The sequence below is a fragment of the Lagopus leucura genome, unplaced genomic scaffold (genome assembly GCF_019238085.1).
Source record: "Lagopus leucura isolate 7727_CA_CO unplaced genomic scaffold, USGS_WTPT01 Super-Scaffold_100002, whole genome shotgun sequence".
Classification (NCBI taxonomy): Eukaryota; Metazoa; Chordata; class Aves; order Galliformes; family Phasianidae; genus Lagopus; species Lagopus leucura.
This window is the reverse complement of record NW_024962263.1, coordinates 67715644-67734967: the sequence shown is the minus strand read 5'-3', so window position 1 is coordinate 67734967 and position 19324 is coordinate 67715644.

Genomic DNA, 19324 nt, shown 5'->3' with positions numbered 1-19324 from the left:
TGAAGTCCGGGTGTAAAGAGGCAGAAAATGGATTTTGTAAACAGCCAAAGGCAGAAAGTTTTAGACACAGGCTATACTTAAGGCCTAATGAAAGAAGAATGGGCATGACATAAACAAAACGCAAAAGCTGAAAAAGGAGGGCAGAGAATATGACAATGAAAGGCAACGTCCCATCATAAGTAGAATTAAGAGCACATACAGAACAGTGGGAGAAGTAGAACACTAAAGAAAGCAAAATATGCATGTAGCTTATGTACATTTCACAAACTATAATCAGCATTTGCTTTGCATTGAATTAATAGTTCACTCCTGGCCTCACCACTTAGGAGATAAACAGACATGCCATCCACTAGCCAGTAACGTTTTTATAATATACATCAGAATATTATTTTGTCCTTCTCCCCAGTGCTGTTACAGTTTTATATGAAGAGAGTATATGAATGGGTATTACATGCTGTAAAGGACAGAACTGAGTAGTCACGTACCGAGCTTCAGCCTGGGACAGCTTAGGGGTGGGTAGTCTCAGAATGGAAGCCACCTCAGTGAGGATGAGGGTCATCAGCCCAGATTCCCACGCCTTTCTGCTGTGGTGTTTGATTGTACTTGGGATAATGAAACAGGCTGTGGGGCTGCTCAAAAGCTCATGAGAGATCGAGCTGATGAGTTAGAACTCAGAAGCAGAGCGAAGCAGATAACTGCACATCACTGATGTCACCCAGTGCTTGGTTCACAGATCCAAGATCACTGCTGAGCATCCCCTGCAATATTCTACACATCTGCTGCAAAGCTCTGAATCTCTTTGGCTCCCCAGAGTGCTCAGCACACAAAGCACCCTAAAAAGTCAGGCTCCTGGATGTGGTAAGTGTCTCAGACAGTCATAGAGGTTCTTTCTTCTCTGCTCAAGCATGCTTTTGCGTTCAACAAATCATACATAACTGGTTCAAATTATTAGTATCTCATGTTTTGGAGTGCTTTATGTTTTTGTAGGAGTGCCTAATATTTTATGCAAACTATTTTGCTTGTTTTTCAGAAAGACTTTAGATCGTTTTTAGGAAAAATTCACCTATTTCACACACAAAATGTAATAGTCCATGCAATAGAAGTTGGATTTTCTTTTTTTTCCCCCCAAAATTGAGTGTAATTCTTTGTCCTGAAGGGAAGACCACACAGGCTTTAACCAAGTGAAAACAGCTGTGTACAATCTCTGGTACTTGCTTTGCAAGATCACATCTGTGTGGTCAGCATGTGCTGCAATCCTGTGAGCAGACTATTTATAGATCAGCTATTTAGATGTGTTGATTTGTCTGAAAATGTCAGTAGCTGCTCTGTTCACTTGGTCATCAAAATTATATTTAGGCAAATCAACAAATCAAGAACAGCTTGAAACATATATCAGAATTTTTTATTATTTTCTCTCAGTATGTTTACTAACTGATAGTCACCTCGAATATTTTCCTACTTTCCAGTCCTCCTGTAGAAGGACGAGAAGGGAGTGCACTTTGCTTGTGAAATTCTGTGTACCAGAATGTTGGTGTAATGCCCGCTTCCCACTTAATTTCCACTGAGACTGTAAGCATCAGGAGCTTTGTATTGCAGAGGATAATGTTCCTGCATGTGTATCCAAGGTGAGTTTCCACTGTAGTCTATTAGATTGCATCAGACTTTCAAACAAATTCAGTTCTGGGGCTGACTATTTCCAGAGCTTTGGCTGCCTACTCAAATATAACGAGAATACCTCATGTATATGAGCAGATACTTGCCTTGAGAAATACATCATTTTACAGGATCTCATTTTGGAATAGGCATAGTACTGCTGAGGTTGTGTGATAAAATGTTTTAAATGGATAATGGGTAGCACAGACTTGTAAAATTGCCCCTGAAAAAATGTTTTTTCAAGTCCATTCAGCAGAGAAATATTGGATGTAAAGACAGCTGGTTTTCTGACCTCAGTTTAACAAAGACGAGAAAAGGCCAAGAGGGAGAGTTGCACTGTTGCTACAGTTCACAAAGTGATGTGGTTTCTTCTTTGTTTCCCGTGTTGTGATTCAAAGGTGAGCATAGAGGAAAGCAGTGCCGGGGGAAGGAAGTGGTGATAAGAACATGAACAGATGAGCCGAGAAGTAGCTTGAGTGTTTCTTCATTAATTGATAGGCCAGTGTAATGTGAGGATGAAATAATGAAGGTATCCTAGCAACTATATTTTCATAACAACCATGGCCTGTAACATAGTGATGAATGCCAGCCACATTTTATTAATTCAAGAGGATGAGGGCAGATAATTTTAATTAATAAAACCTAATGGCAAACTCCAAATGCAGAAATGTGATGAGCCCTAAACAATGGGTATCAAAGTGACAGATTTTCAGAGCTTTTAGATTTCTCAAAATTTGAAATTGTGAATTAGTCACAGGTATTGTAGAGACGGTTCACATAATGATGGAATCATTAAGGTTGGAAAAGACTTCTAAGATCATGTAGTCCAACTATCTACCTACCACCAATACCATGTTTTTTAGTACCACATCTACACATTTCTTGAACACTTCAAGCAATGGTGACTCAATCATTTCCTTGGGCAACGTGTTTCAGCACCTGATCACATTTTCAGAGAAGTTTTCCTAATACCCAAACTGAACCTCCTTTGGCACAACTTGAGGCCATTCCCTCTCATCCTGTTACTGTTATCGGGAGAAGAGGCCGACTCTCAACTTGCCACAGCCTCCTTTCAGGCAGCTGTAGAGAGTGATAAGGTCTCACCTGAGCCTCCTCTTCTGATTGAACAATCCCAGCTCCCTCAGCCACTCCCCATAAGACTTGTGCTCCAGACCCTTCTCTGGATATGCTCCAGGGCTTCAATGTCTTTCTGTCATGAGGGGCCCAAAACTGAACATGGCACATGAGGTGCAGCCTCAACAAAGCTGAGTACATGGGGATGATCACGTCCCTGCTCCTGCCGGCTGCACTGTTTCTGATACAAGCCAGGATGCCGTGGGCCTTCTTGGCCACCTGGGCACACTGCTGGTTCATGTTTAGTCAAGCATCAACTGACGCCCCCAGGTCCTGATGTTACTCTTAATTTGTAAGGTAAGAATCAGACCAGAACCTCCTGTCCTTACTGCTAATGACAGGGAAAACAATAATTTTAGAGGGAAAAGCTTCCTTTCCAGAAGAAATCTTCATTGGCAATGGACCCTGTCACCTCCCAGGTGCCCACCAGGCCTGTTCCCCATGAGGAAGGAGCAGAGCTGGGGTTTTCTGTTGCTTTGCCAGCAGCACACATGCATATTGCACAGTGGCAGCCTAACTTGTTCCTGGGCCAAGCAGCTGTCACTTAAAGAGCAGCACATGGTTTGTTGCAGAGCAGATGGAATGGAGAATTGACCCTTTAATTTATTTGTACATTTGTGTATATAATGACAAGAGTTGTACAAAAATGAAAAGTGGAAAGAAAAAAAAAAATAAAGTTTAAGATACACAGGTTATTCCATGTGCAGAATAGGAGGAAAAAAAAGGAAAAAAGAAAAAAAAAAAAAGGAAAAAAAAAAGAAAGGAAAAAAACCCGGAGTTTTCCAGCTGGCATAATTCAGGTTAGCTTTGCAAAACTTATGTTGCTACGGTGGATTTCTGCCAACTTATACCAGCTGATGATCTGGCTGATTATGTTTGTTAATTTGTGATGTCTTTAATGCCTTCTTAGACATTTAGCTCTGGAGATGATTTGCTGGACTCACCACACTCTGGGATGGGTATTAATTTTTTTATCCTGTGCGAGCCAGGTCACACCACTCCTGCAGGCTTTACCCTTCAGTGTGTTTCATCAAGACATTTCCATTTGCAGTTCAGCTGGGCTGTCCTGGCATGCAAGTGCCAGCCACATTAAGAGGAGGCGCATCCCTGAGGTCTCTGGAAAAGATCTTCCTGAGATGACACCAAGCACTGCCTCCTGGTGAGGATCCTTTGAATCCATTCATCAACATAGGTGACAGGACTGCTTCTTTGGGGAGAGTAGGTAACAACGGATTCCAGACCCATCCCAATATCAGATAATTCCACAGATAATCATTCACCTTTATCTCTGCACAGCTGACATGCTTGCTAGCTTGTCGTTTCCACTGTCACAGGCACTGCAATTAAATGTCATGAAGAACATCAAGAGGTTTTTTCCCCCCACAGCATCCCTGATAACTGTTTTAGTCATCCAATGTACGGATACTGTAGGAGTAGTGGAGACAGCTTTCCCACACTACTGAGAGAATATGGATGAAAATGTTCTCATGAGTCTAAATTTCAATGCGCATTCTCAGCACTTTTGCTTCTTTTACTGTCCATAAGTATTTCCTCAGAATAAAAACTTGTTCACCTGGAAATATTCAAAAGGGAGAATGTGAACCCAGCCTAAAGGTAAAGTTCTGCCACATGCCCTGAGTGAGATGGTATTTCATAAAGGCATGGAGATCTTACAGCATGAATCTCACACTGCATGAAAGGGTGGGGATGTCAAGTGGAGAGAGCTCAGCCAAATGCTACTGTGAAAATGGCCATGTAAACTCAGTGCTAGGGATTTCTGGTTAATTAAAGAATGTAACAAATGTGTAATGAAAGTAACACTTACCTAAGTTAAATAAGTCCTCTATAGTGAGATTACTCATTCTCAATGTAGAAATACTAACTGACAATTTTCAGACAAGACATCTTAAATTTCTCTTTCTTCTGTTGTTTTCACTTCTTCACCCAAGCACTCATAAATATGAAAATGCAATAAGTTAATCATGGAAAATCTGCTACATTTAACAATTTCCCCTTACATCATTTGAGTTTAATGTGACTTACTTCACTCTTTTTCTTTTTTAGGACTTGAACCATATATTCTGAGAACACCTTTACCAATATTTCTGTATTTCTGTATGTTCTAGGGCCAAATTTTTGTTTTGACCAAATGAAATATGCCCTGTGATATCTACATCAAGCAATTTTGTCGAACCTTTTTTTCACTTCTATCGATTCTGTAGGAAAATAGCAGAACATATCCATGCTTTTACATTATTTTGTTGTTGATGGAAGTGAATCCACCATGACCAGACTACTGAGCAAGATGACCAGTAAGACATTAGAGATGATGGCTGAATATATTTGGAGCAGAAGTGACTTTAGGGGATGGAACAAAGTTGGGAATTGCCCTGAGAAGATCGAGCCTAGAGCACAACATCATAGAATAAAATGTTCAAGATATTTTCTTTTCTATAATGTTCAAGAAAATGGAAGGACTGTTTTACCACATTATTCATTTTTAAAGGCAGAGGTCATGTTATTTGAATCAGTGGTCTTGAACTATACACATTTTTTTAGGGTTTTTTTTTTTTCTTTTATGTTTGTGCATGGTGTTTTCTTTCAGACCTTTTTTTAGAGGCAAGAACACTATGGAGAACAGCTGATTTGTCTTTGTCTCCATAAAACAGAACTTTGGAGCCCTTGGCCCCAACTCAGATGTGATGGTGTAAAATTTGCTGTACTGTGGTGTGTGGTGATAGATAAACATAATTATTAGCACAAAAACTAGTAGTCCAAGAGATCCCATTTTAAAATGCTGTTCTATTTAAGTAACCCTACAGTTAGTTTTTGTGCCAGAAAGCTTCCCATCTTAACAGAGGGAGCGAAAACTGAACTCTCCCTCTCTCTCTGCTATTCATGATACCTTAGTTTTTAAAATAATATATTTTATTATTTATTATGTACAAATAAAACATCATTTTATTTGCGAATTAATTATAGTAGAAATATGTAGCACTTATGTTTAATGCTTACAAGGTTGTGTTTTGTGGCTGTTAAACTGTTCCCTAAACATAATTGTTAATTCTAGATCAACCGACCAAATGTTTTGTGAGGCTGAGCATCCTCATCTCTTAATCTGAAAGATTTTATAAGCCATTTTTGTTTAGTTGAATAGCAAAATGGAAAAAGGTTATTAACACTTGAGGATGCGAATGGAATAATAATGTTGATCTGTTTACAATATACTTCATTACAAAATGCTTAATAGATAGAGAAAATAAGAAGTTAGGGAAAAGATCGTGCAATACAAATTCTATTAACTATTCCTGATAAGATAGTCCTTGCTTCAACCAGTTTTATCCAATCTGTTCGTAAAAATCCCACATATTTTAGTATTTATTAGTGTGATTTAAATGCCTAAGATGCCTACTCCCTAATTACTGTATATATTATGAGGTGAAATTATAACCAGTAATAGTTTTTTATTAAAACTGTAAGCACTGAAGATTCTACACTTCTCTCTCTGAAAACCTATTAAAAAAAAAAAAAAAAAAAAAAAGCTACAAATTAAAATGAAAGTACAGAAATTAAACTATGAAGGTATCAGCAGAGTTAGAAAAAATGATCTGCTCCCTGGACTTTAGTCTCATGCACTATACAATTTTGCTTCCTACAACTCCATTAGAAGGACCTTTGGCACCCAATTAGAGGTGGTTGAGTATCTAAAGCAGAAATTCCTGCACAAAAGCTGTGAATGAAGGAATCTTATTTCAGTAATCTTCTGCGGGTTGTCAAAAGACTGATACACGCAACCTCTTTTGAACAAAACTGCGTGTGAACATGAGCTTGTTTTTAGTTGATTTGTGGCTAAGCTGAAGAGTTAGAAAAGTAATCATGTACGGTGGCAGTGGTCTATCTCCACTTTGGAAAAAGTGTTAAGTAACAGTGTGACCTGAGAGAATCTAGAAGCTAGAGATCCAGTGAGATGACCACATTCAGAAATGGGCAATCATTTGTGAAGAGAAAATGATCAGAAAACAAGGCAAAACACTAACATGTTTTATCTATCTGGGGAGTTTATGTGTGTGTGTGGGGGGAGCTGTTTGTGATATTGCAAAATAAAATCTATCCTGCTCTTTGAATGCTCACATCAAGGGTAAGCATTTGAATAAATGCAGCATTTTCTTCAAAATACCAGAATCATATGATGCTACTGCAAAGAATACTGCATAAGATTTCCAGACAATTTGGGTACCCAAATACCATTAAAAGTAATTCACCTTAAAAAGCTTCTGTTACTGCATCCCACCTTATGGCTTATGGAAGAATTGCGATAGACTGAAAGGAAAAAATGCAAATTTCTGCAACAATCTTGGCAAAATACTGAGATTTTTGATGCTGATACTGAATGAATGATTAATACACAATTTGTTTTCTTTTCATAAGATGTTAAATACAGCAGTGCAATCTCTTGCTTTACCCTGAAATATCATCAATATATTTCAGCTGTCTTTGGGCTTTGATATAAACTTTCGATATAAGCTGATTTTTGAGTACTGTTGCAGTGCTGAAAGAGACATGCCTGATTTTCCTGCTGAGCTCCAGTGGCTCCTGGTTAAGAATCTGGTGAAATCCCTGAGAAACATTTCTGTCTCAAAGCTCTGAGAACTTCTGCTTATGAGTTCATAAAACATGAGAATGGGTACAAATTCTGTGCTGTGATTCTTTTATTTGGTATTCACGCCTTCCCAAAATTAACTACCTCTAAAATCTTTACCAAATACTTTCTCCATCAACAAGATGTGGAAACTGTTGACTCAGAAGATTTGATTTTACTACAAATCAGAAGCTCCTTTGTCTGTCGCTTTGAGAATGTTGCATGTCCTGAAGTCATGAAATAAGAAGAAATTCTAGAAACATGAATGAAAAAACAAATAAGAGATGTGACACTTGGTGGAGAAATACTAGATGCAATTGCACATACACAAAGAACAAACCCAATCCCACAGTCAGCAAAAAGTCATATACAAACCTTTGGACCTAATCCAAACACAAAGTGCATCAAAGGCTCTGTCAGTATAAAGATGGAAAGGTATCGAATAGAAATGTTCAAGAATAGATAGAGTAACAGCATAATTTGCCAAATGTTCTGCTGTACATTAGAGTTTTGGTTTGTTTTGAAGAAATTATGATTGGTACAGTTTTGAAGAGCATCTAATCAAGAAAACTGCCTCCTCATTTGCTTATAGATAAATTTATCAGGCACCAAAATCAAGATCATAATCACAAGTTCTTGCTGTATACAAAATACAAACATTACTAGAGGAAGTATGTTAGCAGTCACAGTTAGGATTCTGGAATAATTGTTTTTGGCTCAGTGGCTTAATTTAAATGATTGTTGGAAATTGTATCATCCTGTTAATTAATTTTTTTTTTTTTTTTTTTTCCTTGCAGACAATTTCCATCCCCCAAATCATCAAAAATCTGAGCAAGCCCTAGTTATTCACAGTGGTTTTGTTCCAGAGGATGGAATATTTCCCTTTAAGACAATTTCAGAGAGAATGCAGACAACTGCCTTTCTCTTTGAGACAACTGTTGCTGGCTGCTAAACAGATAGCTTCAGCAATTCCTTTAAAATAATAAATTACCTTTGAATGTGAGAAATACCATAGAAATCCCAAGTATGATTAAAAAAAAAAAAAGAAAAAGAAAAACAATCAAACCAACACACAGATGTGCAAAGCAAAGGTGTGGAGAGGTTATAAAGAATAGCAGCAGTTGAGCCCACATAAGAGATTGTTTCAGTGGTAGTTTATTATTACTTGTTAATACTCTAATTAGGATAATCTTATTTTTATCCCTTGCTAAATGTTCCTGCAAAGGGATTGATGTAGCTTTGCCATTAAATTCAGCTGTTTTGCACTGCTTGGAGAGGTGCTCTGATAAATCACCATCACAGGCAGAAGCAGGATGAAGTGGGTTGCGTTTGGCTTTCTTTTCCATGAAGACTGCTGGTAGAGGAGAACTCGACTGGCTAAAATCTACCTTAAGATCAAGCTGAAACCACTGACAAAAAAGTCTGTATTCAAGTTTAGCTATGTTTGTGTGCTTTAAACAAAGTCTAAGTTGTAATGCAGACACTTCCTTCAAATCCTGCTTGAAAAATCTGCCCTGTGATTCCACTGAGAGCATTCCTACCTAGGATTCTTTGACACAGTCTATGAACATGTGTTTGGAGCAAAAAGAAGTAAAGTATTAACATGAAAGTTAATGAAGTAATTTTGATTTCTGAAATCTAATGAAGACAATGGAAGAAGCACCCATATGCTCCGATCTACTTTTTTGTCAAGGTTCTTAGATTTTTTTTCTCTAAATTGTGTTTTAAAACTTAGTATGAAATCTCAATGACTAACTCAATAAAGTGGTAAAGTTTTCTTACATTATAATACTACGTAGCTAATACCAATACCAACAACAAACTTTACACAAGAGTTTCTCAGGAGGAAGTGAAACAGTGCTAATTTCTATTTTACACATTATTTAAAAGTATTTCCTTTGAATGTCTTTTTTTTTTTTTGTTTTTTTTTTTTTTTTTTGAGATAGTGTTGTTCAAATGTTATCCTGATCATTTGTTCTGTTCACTGACTTGAAAATTTAAACACATGAAGGAATGCATTTTCTGTTCCTCCATGTGATAAGTGCTTACAACAGCGCTAGAATAAATCAGCCTGTACATATGACCATTTCCTATGAAGTCATCAGATAGTTACAATTCAAGGTTATGATACTCTTGAGGGGCTCAAAAACAGTCACAAGAGTGCAGAGAACCCCAGAGAGTACAGAATGACTCCTCCTTTGGTCGTGAAGCACAAATAGATGTTGCATTATAGAATCACACAATCCTTTATATTGGAAAAGACCTTTAAGATCATCAAGTCTAGCCGTCAGGCTGACCTACTGAGTCCCATCATTATACCACGCCACTGAGTGCCTTACTCACACATCTCTTAAATAAATCCAGGATGGTGGCTCCACTACTTCTCTGGATAGCCTGTTCCAATGCCTGACCACTCTTCCCATGGGTAAATTTATCCTAATATCTATTAATCACAAGCAACACCTCCTATATACCCTTTTTTTTTCCAATGAGATGGAGAAAAAGCATCAATTTTTTTCAATTTTTTTCTTTTTAAATTTTTTTCTGTTCTGAATGCATTGAGCACAGACAATCAGTATTATTTAATAGACATTTTGAATATTCTTTTGTGCACTGCAGTGGAATTCCGAGTCCTGTCCAAAGTAACATGAACAAACCATGTAAAGATCATCATCTGGCAAATGCTGTCAGTCTCCATCACCTCGTATTATGTATGTATTTATATATATATTTAAAGAACATGAATGTAAAATGTATGCTATATTCTAAATATATTTAAATAATAAATATGATCTACATAAATAATGTATGTACACACATATTAAATTCTCCACACAAAAAAGATTTAAAAATTCAAACTTTATTTTTACTTTTACAGAAAATAAAATAATACTGAAGTAGTATAGGAAGTTCTGTAGTAGCTCATTACAAAGATTTCAAAAATCTCCTAAATATAAATAAATTCATCATGTTAAACCAACGCTTTTCTCTACCTGGTGCACTTAGTTTCTTTTATTTGCTTTTTTTTTTCAGATACTCGAACAAAAAAACTAAGGTAAATAGCATGATCTGGGCAGCACTGTTTAAATCAAGTCAAAAAGGAAAGAAAGAATAATGGACTAATTCATGTCACTCAGCAAGGTTTAAGTGAAAATAGATCTGTCAAAATTTTTTGACAAATTCACAAATTAGACTGATATGGAAAGTTTGATGAAATAATAAACACCTATAAAGAATCCAGCTTAGTCTCCCATAATATTTGGTTTAATTTGGTATATGAAATACATACAGCCAGTATTAACTGGATTAAATACAGTTCCCAGCAGAATATAAAATGCAATTGTAAACTGAAATCGTTGTCCAAAAGGAGGTTTCTAGTGGGTCCCTCTGGGATCTATTCTCTGCCTACATACACCATCCTCAGTGGCATTTGAATAAGAATATAAAATAATTGCTGGCAACATTAGCAAAATATTAAAAAGAAGGCAGAAAATAGAAAATAATGATGGGACAAAGTCGATGTGCTTGGTAAAATATGCTCACTGTTACACAGCTGAATTTCAGCTTATTCATTGAAGAACAAAGAAACTAATCTTAAAATGTGTCTTTCTCCTGGAAACCTGTGACTGTTGACTAGGAAATATGGAGAGCACATTAGTACAGGCAGCCAGCCCTACATGAACTACCAGCATGATGTAAAACCGCTTTGGGATATACGATGGGAGAGGCTGTTGCCATATTGATGGCTGTTTCGTGATTAATGCTGGATACGTTGTTCCGGTATTGTTGACTGTAACAAAATAAAAAGCATACTGGCAAATTCAGAATGACTGGGAGAATCTGTTCAAAATTAACCTGATAGCTGAAAAAAATACGTACTACAGCAGTTCTCAGGAAACTAGAACTATTTAGCATATCTAAGGTGAGCTAAGGACATTACTTCATATATTAAATTAAAAATGAGAAACATGAGTGCATATAAAAGCTGGGGCAATTATTGCAATTAACCGGGCAGTGGTGAGGTCAGAAGTACAATTTTTAGGTAAGAAAGCACCTTATAGAATTCAAAGGGGTTTTTATCATCTTTTCCTTTACATGTGTGGCTTTAAACATGTTTTCATGAGTATGTTTATCAATGTACCAAACAAAAGGGGAGAGATGACCCAAGAATTTAAGAGTATGAGTGTTTACCTCCTACTGAGCTACCTCTAGTTACAGAATCAATAGCTGTGTGCTGGAGCAAGGCACTTGGGAGCAGGAGTGTAGTGATGCAATGCTTTACACTTCTTCCCAACTCCCTGCTCTTGTTTACACATTAAGATTTAGCTCTTAGGTTTTGCTACCTCTGCTCCTTGGAGGGTATACCAGATTGCTGGGTTCATGTCTGCCTTACACAAGACAGCAATTCAAATCCATCCCTGTTTTAAAGCCCTGGTAAGTAATGAATTATAAAAAGAAAATATTTTGTACATAATTAAATATATGTATGTATATATATACATACACAGTTTTTATCCTTTGGTCTGGGTTTGTTGTTTTTTTTCAATGTTCTGTGAGATTGATACAATCCTAATTCATGTTCATGCCATATGGAACATATACTTTGAAGACCCAAAAATAGTAATGGCTAAGGACAGCAGTGACAGGAAAGAGAACTTTCTGACTGGCAAACTGAGTGACTGTACATGAAGTCGTGGAAATAAAAACAAGAAACACATGTACTCGTGTGCTAAAGTCCCGAAGGTGTTTTCTCAACAGGAACGTTCTATAAAAGACTTTTTAATATGTTTCTTCATGATTCTATCTTCAAATGCCATCTGACCTTAATAAAACTTCCCTGGCTGCTTTACTGGGTGTACCGCACCATTTCTAGTGGCCTCTTACAAACAGCAGTATTTTTATAGTCTTCTCTGATAATCTTTCAGAGCTGAGCCCAGTTCCTGATAAATTGGGGTTATTCTCCCTGGTTGATTGCAAATAGTTATTAAATATGTAACACAGTGTAAAACATGACCAGGAGTTTATGTGCGGAAAAATTTAGACTAAATGTGAAAGTATGAGTAAAGAAAAATGTTTCTTACTTTACTTAGGTGTTCTGTTTGTGTTTTTTTTTTGTTTTGTTTTTTTGTTTGTTTTGTTTTTAATGGGAGCCACTAATGATAGGGAGAAAAAGTTGTGTGTATTCTAAGTATCTTTCTTTTTAAATAATTGATTTTATTCAAATATTCCAATAGTAATTATTGTAAGTTTCGCATCATCAGTTGAAATAGGGTTTTGCAGCATTCTTCTACCTTTTCTGGAATTCCCTACCAGATACTTTCTACTGCTGTGCAATGTTTCTTTCACAAAGTGCTATGGCTTATGTAATAAGATGTTGCATAAAATGAAATGGCATTTCATTGTTCTACATTTTCCCAAGACATTGCATTGAACAAAATATTCAAATTCCACTTCCAAGTACCTGCACTTTAGCAGTGTTCACCTCTAAGGATATTGTTTTAGCCCAATATGAACGCTCACCTTGAAGCTGTTGTGTTCAGGCAGTGTTCACAGGACAAAGGAAATCTATTTGTGAATTTATTATTTGTGAGCATTTTGGTACTTTTCTCTCTAACTTTTGCTGAGGGTTTAACTCTTCAGTGATGGAGAGAGCAAAGGCAGAGCAAAACTTGAAGCCCAAATTCTCTGTTACCTCTGCACAGTCTTTAGAGATGTACTTGTGAAGGAATTAGAGGCAAGGCTTATATGAGTAGCTAGAAATATTTCTGCCAAAATGATGCTGATCCTACTAATAGGCCACCACCTTTGACTTGCTCACATGTATGCAAATTCTGCTTGCACACTTCATAGATCAGTCCCTTTCTCTAAAGACCTTTTTGCTGCCAGTTTGTATAGTAGTGGTTCCTAATTCTACCGTTCATTAAGTAAGGCTGTGAAGGTATACCACATAATTTTGTTCCTTTTGTTTTTGCATTTTTCTATTACAAGTGTGTATCTAACATTCTGTTTCTTCTTCTTACTAAATATCTAACATAGTGTGTTCTCACATGTATTGTATCTTGCATTTTTCAGCTTTAATTTTGTTTTTATTCCCTTCTTCCTAACCACTTGATGTTATTTTATGTATTTTTTCCTCACTGGTATTAGTAGTTCCTCCCACCTTCATATAGACTTTGATTTTCATTTATATGCTACATAACGAATGATAACATCAAATATGCCTAGACTGAGCACTTACCCGTGCAGTACCCCAGATGAAAACTCTCCCTCCCCTAAACTGATACACAGCCATTTATCATTCCCCTTTGTAATTCCCCTGGAAAGGTTAGATCTAATGGGTTTCTAAGCAAACACATAAAATCTTAACTTCCCTATCAGAAGTGAAGTGGTGGAAGACAGAGTTAGGACTGTCTTTCATCAACATAATATTTATAGCCAAGCAAATGAACACTTCAGCTCTGCAAATCCTAAATTTGTTGCCAGACAGTATCTGGAGATTGTTTTGCATGTTTTGATTAAATGCAGATTCCTTAACTTTTTTTTTCTTCTTCTTTTTTTATTTTTTTTTTTTTTCATTTTAACAAAGACAGAGTCCTGGTTTAGTTCTTGTTCTTTGTTTTCTCTGGTAAGGGTCTATGATGAATGAGATGTCCAATTAATGACCCACGTCACTGAGTGTAAAAAGTTTCTTTGTTCATGAGTACAGCAGTTCACTTGAATTAACTTTTTACAACAGTTCTGAGGCAAAATCCAAACCTCTGCTCCAACAAGGTGCCTGGGGAGGCGCATAAAAATAATAATTTGCAAGCTTTAAAACAATTTGACTTTTTTTATACAGGTGAAAGCTTTTGGATGTTTCAGTTCTGCCAAAAGTTGGACCCAAGGAAAGAAGTAGTCTACTTGAGTAAACAAAACGTATCATTTAATATGTTTGGATTCATTTACTGCTAAAGTCTGTTGCCACGGTACTTGAAAATAATATATTTGATTCATAGGCGTATGAAGAAGGCAAAGCTGGACATTTGCAAAACTGATACAACTGTATTAACAAATTACTAACTGAAAATTCATTCCTGTGATTAGTGTTTCCGAAAAAGTTGCAGTCCTGATTTTACTGCTCTCAGAAATGTTTTTCTCTATGACAGCAATGGGAAAATAGAAACCTTCATTGGGAAAAGGAGTAAAACTGAAACAATTGAATTTGTCTTTCAAGCCAAAATATCTGACAGAGCTGCAGTCACCCCTTGGTGGCCCGTGGGGATGGGGCCTTGCGCTCCTCAGGAGCAGCTCTTAGCCTATGCACGGGAGCCCACAGTAAAACTTTGCATGAAACCATAGGTTTTATCAAGGTTAAAAAGCAGAAATAATTGCAGAATTCAATATCACTCATCACTGTAGCTGTTGAATTTCCAGTCACCCTTTCATATGACTCTTGCAATGAAAAAGCTGAAGATTGATGAAGAAATTTACCCTGTCACATGGGAGCATTATGAGCTCCACTGATGTTTTGTGATGTTGAGGTGTTTAATGAAGAGTATCACTAACAATTTGTGTTTGTGACGTGCTACAGAAAAAGATTTCTGTTAAAGAAAATATTGCACATTTTAATTTACCCTAGAATGCTTTGCAGACCAAATTAGTGCTGGAGAACCAGTTTAGCTACCTCAAGAATAGGTTTTGCACACTTCAGCCCTGTTCAGCCATGGTTTCACTCATTTATGCCTAAATTTGACCTCCCCGTGTCTAAATATCAAGACCCCACTGCAGGGAGATGTTTCATGAAATTATTCCCTTACCATGCAAGGTTACCCTTGATGTGGCCTTTATGCTCCAGCCAAAAAGTTTCTTCCAGCTTCCAGCCAGCTCTTGTGATGGGAACATGTAGTTGATGTCTCTACCAACCTGGATGGTCAAGTCTAGGTCATGCTAAGTGCTGATGACGCTCAGAAGAATTCCGTTTTTGTAAAGCAGCAGTGGTCACAGAGCAAAGCATAGGAAAAAAAGCGTAATGTACCCCTAGAATAAGATGGAGATGGTTGGAAGGAAGGATAAATACCCATATGCCTGATATTGGCTTTGCCATCCACACTGGAACTATTCTGTTCTGGTACTGTTTCACACACCATGTTGCAGAAAAACAGGTGACCACAAAAGAGTGGTAGATGGACAGCAGAGATGGTGTAGAGGGGATTATTGTAAGTGTTTTTTAATCCTTGTTCAGCTTGCGTGCTGCAGAATAGCATCTAAATATGAATTCTGCTAGCAAACTGCTGACCATACTTTTCTAGTTCACGTAAGTAGGCATGGACAGTGTTATAAAGCATTCTTGACAAATAATATAATACTTCACTAATAGGCTCTATATTAGCCAGAGGAAAATTTTTAGTAATTTGAGAATCTTGTTAGCTAGTACTGCTTGAAATATGATGATGATTGCTTTAAAAGTTGCTTTATTCTGCTTCCCATAAGACATTTCCTGCCCATAGGAGTCACTGGTAGGGTGAAGTATCAAAATATTCATAAGTTCTTTCATCAAATATCAAAAGCTCCCTATTTCCCCAGAGAAGCTATTTCCTCTATCAAAGGATATGAGAAATTGTCCAGAATCAGTGTTGCAAGAGCAACTCCTCCTGCTCCTTCCTCTATCCCTCCTTTCCTCCTTCCAGCTTCCTCTGAGGCTACTGCATGCACAACTCTTTCTGCATCTAAGTGCAAGAGTCAGGGAGGACACTGAGAGATCATCACAACCCAGTCAGCATGTCACCGCTGGCATCCTTAAAACCTTGCTGTTGATTTGCTTGCTCTGTCCTTTACCTTAATTCCTTTTTTTTTTTTTTCTGAGTGAAGCTGGGGCAATTTAACTTTTGCCCAGTGAGAGATTGTGCCCCTTTTACTTGCTTCCCTGTTGGCCAACTGGTCCCTCATCTATCTTTGGCCTGACTCTGGTGCTCATCAGGCCTTTCACTGAGCTAGATCATTAAGCTCCTGAAAACCACGCTGCATTCCATTACATTTTTGATGAGTATCAACGTTGCCACTTCTTTTGCCTTAGGTGTTTCAGGATTTGGCCACAAGAAAGCAAACTTCTAAACTTTCAGTGTTTACCTGCTAATGATACTGAACAACAGCTTCACAGAGTAATTCAAGCTTTGGAGCAATAAAATCCTAATCCTTCTGTTCACTGTTGAAATTTTTCTCTTCTCCCACTCCCTGCCCTCTGCCTTATGAGCAATACAAGTTGGTGTGACCCCGTGTGTACAATCACATTATATGTGATATGACTGAGAGATGAATTTTCTCCTGTCAAGGTGCATGGCAAGATTGATTTCACTGGTTTAGAGGAATCAAGGTAGCTGTGCTGCAGATGTGTCGGCTTGTATTATGCACTTTATGCTTATTGACTCCTTAGCAGAAATGGTTGTCCCTGACAATCAGCCTCCGGGTAATACAACATTTTTAAGAGATATTCCTGAGAATACGTTTTAATTGTTGCAAATCTTGCACCATCATTTCCATATAGCAGACTGGTTGCCCTTCCTTCCTTTTAATGATGATAATACTATTTTAAAGACTGATGCATTTTTTCTTTCCTAATTTCTATCTTAGAAATGGATCCTCTAGCTCTCACACTGGTGAGACTCCATTTTTCCCGCTATAAACTTGCTCAGCCTTGACACTCTTTGGCAGGAGAGATGACACCATGGCAGAGAAGGGTCTGCATTATGCATAACTGAAGTATTTAGCATAGCTAACGGGGTCTGCAGAGCACACCCACAGAGCTGGCTTTAACTTAATGAGACAATTAAAAGGGAGTTTTCCATTGTTTGTACAACATAAATAGAAAAAGATTGCGGTTTAAAAAAAAGGGGGGGGTATCTTTATTGCTGTTTTGAAGAACTACAACCATATAAATGGTACTGAAAAACAGCTATGAATCTGTTTGCTGTGACAGCACAGTGTTCTCATTCTGGATAGTGTGCAGCCAGTAAGATCCCAAGAAAAAGAATACCCTCTCTGTTTTCAAACCAACTTTAAAAGAAAGGCTTAACTAACAGCTGATGAGCTGCAAAAAGTGCTGTGTTTATTTGTGTCACAGGGAATCTGCTGATGAGGGCTGTCATATACACGGAGAAGCCTGTACATCCAAAGCAGTGGATAGACTCTGCCTTTCTTTCCAGCTTATGCTGCACTTTCTTAGAGTGTGGGAATCAGCTGTGAAATAAGCATGCAAAATGCTTGTTTGCTGGTTTTGAACAAGTGCTAATTTCTGTTCTGCTCCACAGCTGGGACTGAGCAGTGTGTGGCAGAAAGAAAGTTAATACCAACCTGCTGCTCCTGGGAGGTCCTGAGGCAGCGTGTACTCCACACTTAACAGCAGTCTTGGGGTTCTGTTTTCCCAATAGACCTTCAGCCTTCTGGATTCATATCCTGAAACCAAAAGCCACACTGAGACTGGAGGCAAAAAGAGAAAGAAAATCATCACCAACCTTAGTTTTGGACAGGCTACCTTGAAGGGAAGAGCACTAAGAAGTTTCGCCCTGCAGCAGGGCCTAGAACAAACAAATAAATTGCATTGAAGTAGAGGAACTATTGTCACATTCATCTATATAAAAACCAAAAGTATCTACAGTCCATGGGCACCAATGATAAAGTCTCTGTAAATCATGTTGCTAGAGATGGGTCCAGGCTCATGGTGTTATTCTAGATACAAGAGGTACTTTCTCAGAGCATTCGGATGTCTGTTGGATCTCCTTTCTCTACTGAACAAATAATATGTTCTCACAGAACAAAATTCTTGTCTGAAAGTCCTTTGGAAAATGCTCTGAGGTGCTGGATAACACTTGAGTGGGGGCTATCACTTGGAGAGCTGTCAGTATGCACAGAGGACACTTTATCCACTCCCCTATCTTTCCTTTCTTTGGATGTCTTTTGTTCTATGATGGGAAGAAGTTACTCCAGAAGTAATTGTTTCAGCACTAGACAGTTTGGCCACGTGTGAAACACTATTGAAAGCAGTGCAGGAACAAGTGTTCCTCTTTGCGGTCTGAGATCCTCATCCTCTCTGAGAGCTCTGGGGCAGCGTGCAGCTCAGAGGCATGTTGCAAGCTTGGTTTGCTAAACTTAGCTTGAAGCCCTCCTGCAGAGAAGGCAACTGGTCTCCCATCCAAGGAGGATGATCCCTGTGTGGGGAAATGTGGCTGTGGATGGTGGAGGGAAGGGCTGATTTCCACACTGCCTGTGGGGAACACACAGCTTCAGGGCACCGTTTCCACAGCCATCCCTAAAGAAGTTTTTAGGAAACTTTAAGAGCATTTCAGGTGGCCGGTGAAATGAAGGGATATTTTCATGTTTGGTTTGCAGAACTAGCTTGAGTGGATGTTAGATAACATCAGCTTTCTGCAGATTCCTGTGGAGAAGTTCTTTAGTTCTGTTCTCTTTAGCTCTGTTTTTAGTATATCATTCTCAGATCTGACTTAGCAGGACTTTGGAAATATGCTGTATTTCTGCTGCTTTACTCTTGTGTTGCTTTGATACACATATTTTCACAAGCTTTAAAAAGTGCCTGCAATTCATAATATTGCTACACAGCAGATAAAGGCAGTACTGCCCTGAGATGTCCACATCTAAATGGGATTGAGTATTAATTTTCTGTACCTTGCTTCCTCCCTACAGACCAAATATGTCCATAACTTGAAAACTGTTAGAGCAATGTGAATTCCTAGGGGTGATAATGCCATATAAAGTAAACAAGATGAAAGAGATCCTGGTAAGTATACAGGCTTGGCAATATCAGTTACAATGATACCGATATAATTGCTTACAGTTCTAGTCTAAAACATGAAAAAGACCTGCCATTTGGTCAGTCCACATTAAATAAACTAGAGATAGTGCTTTGAT